Raw genomic sequence first — 2,437 nt, forward strand, 5'->3', positions numbered from 1 at the left:
GGCTCATGGGCAGGGCTGTGGGAGAGGCTCTGCAGGGGTGTGGACAGGGCAGCTCAAACTTTAGTTTGTAGTTTTGAAAGCCACACCTGGGTTCTGGGACAGAGGCAGAGGAAATGGGCTTGGATGTGACTTTGTGTGGGATCTCTGTGGGATCTTGGGATGGGAATGCAGAATGCAGAGGTACCAGGGCAGTGACAGCTCCTCTGGGCAGCCTGTTCTTCTGCAGAGCTCAGCTGTGTTACATTTCTCACACGGAATTTTTTACTGAGTTGTGATCTCTAAAATGCTGCAGAGTTATTCCTGTGAGCCATCCAGGTCCCACTAACCCAACCAGAACTGGAACTGTCCTGGAGAACAGACTGATCCCTGTAAAACACATCCCTTCCCAACTCCTGATCCCTGTAAAACACATCCCTTCCCAGTTCCTGATCCCTGTAAAACACATCCCTTCCCAGTTCCTGATCCCTGTAAAACACATCCCTTCCCAGCTCCTGATCCCTGTAAAACACATCCCTTCCCAACTCTTGATTCCCTGTAAAACACATCCCTTCCCAGCTCCTGATCTCTGTAAAACACATCCCTTCCCAACTCCTGATCCCTGTAAAACACATCCCTTCCCAAGCTGAGCTGAGGAACTGGAGTGCAGCTGGCCCTGTTTGTGGTGTTTGCCCTGAGCTCTCACACAGAAGAGCCCTCTGCACATTGTCCTGTGTGAAAGGTGTTTCCTCTGGCACCTGCACACAGAACCCTGGGAGTTTCACAGCCTTTTTTTGCCCTTTCTGCAGTGATTTCCTCTCACTCAGCTTCACTTTGCTCACATCAGCTGAAATGAGAGAAGTCACCAGAGCAGCTGTGGCTGCCCTGGAAGTGTCCCAGGCCAGGCTGGACAGGGCTTGAACCACCTGGGACAGTGGAAGGTGTCCCTGCCCATGGCAGGGGGTGGATGAGATGGTTTTAAGTCCCTTCCAACTCGTGGGATTCCTAGATTCCATTAAATAATCCATGCGGGGTGCACTGGGGCGCTGGGATTGTCCATCCCCAGATTTACTGAACTCTGCCTCAACACCAGGCCTAGAATGGCAGTGCAGTGCTGAAGGCCTCACCTGGATCAGAAGAGCCTCTCCAAATGTCAGAGTCCCAGGTTTCAGCCTTGAACCCAGCCCTGCTCCCAGGCTGTTTGCACCCTGCCCTGCCCAGGAGCTGCTCACCAACCAGCTCAGCACTTTGCACTGGTGATGGGCAGGAAGTGAGTGCTGACTTTGAGCTCTCCCAGGGAGCTGACAGTCTGGCTAGGCTTGAAATTAGAGTTGGCCCACGGTTTAATGAAGTAAAAGTTCATTGCTAAGAGCAAAGGCACTGCTCCCTCTCTCCTGCTCATCCCTTTTGCAGCTCAGATTCCTGCAAGAGGAGAATGTGGAGTGTTGGTTTAAAGGGAAGGTCCTTGCACAGGATGCACTCCTCACTCTGTTCCTCTGCTGAGGGCCAGCCATAAGGAATGAGCTGGTGCTGCATGTCTAGACACTGTAAAAATAGCTGTAAAAATAGCTGGGCATATTTGAGCTCAGGAACTGCTTTCATTATTAATTCCTTGCTAATCTGCCCCGATGCTGCTCGAGCCAGCCTTGGGCACTGCAGGGCACAGGAATATTGCAGGACACAGGAACATTGCAGGGCTCCAGGAATATTGCAGGGCTCCAGGAACATTGCAGGGCTCCAGGAACATTGCAGGACACAGGAATATTGCAGGGCTCCAGGAACATTGCAGGACTCCAGGAATATTGCAGGGCTCCAAGAACATTGCAGGACTCCAGGAATATTGCAGTGTTTAATTTAAATCTTTTCCAAAGCAAAATATACATAAGCAAACCACATTTTTTAAAATTTCTAATTTAACTGTGTTTTAATTGATAACTTCTTCCACAGGTGAGTGATGGACTGGAATGTGTGGTGCATCAATATGTGGGTGAATAGCAAAAGAGTCAAAGCAGTAAATAAAGAGAGGAGCAAAAGAAGAGCAGTAAACACTGAACTGGACCAAGGGATGCAGTGTTAGGAATATTCTGATTAGAAGGAAACTCCTCCTTGCTGGCAGAGGAGGAAACTTTTCTCTGCCATGCTGGGAAAAGAGAATAAATGAAAGAAAAGAAGAAAAACTGCTTTATCATTTTAAATCTTATTCTGAGAGCTGTGAAAACAGGTGGAAGAGAGCAGCCTGTGGTTGGTGCTGGTTGCCCTTTACACCCACAGCACCTGCACTTATTTTCCATTTCCTGTGCTGTTCTCACAGTATTTTGCAAAGTTAAGATTAGAGATGAGATAGGAGGTTGAACTGCTGAAAATAGGGTTGTGTTTCTCTCGAAGGGCTCTGCTGGTTCTGGCAGGTTGGAGGACAGGCAGGGATGGAGGTGGTTTCAGCCAGCACATGGAGGAGGAGGCT

General features: G+C 49.2%; 1 protein-coding gene across 1 annotated transcript in view; it reads left to right on the forward strand.

Moving 5' to 3' along the window:
• CACNB4 (calcium voltage-gated channel auxiliary subunit beta 4) overlaps positions 1–2,437 on the forward strand; it is a 17,577-nt gene that overhangs the window by 7,980 nt on the left and 7,160 nt on the right. The gene's annotated exons all lie outside the window — the stretch shown is intronic.

Source organism: Geospiza fortis, unplaced genomic scaffold, assembly GCF_000277835.1.
Source record: "Geospiza fortis unplaced genomic scaffold, GeoFor_1.0 scaffold677, whole genome shotgun sequence".
Classification (NCBI taxonomy): domain Eukaryota; kingdom Metazoa; phylum Chordata; class Aves; order Passeriformes; family Thraupidae; genus Geospiza; species Geospiza fortis.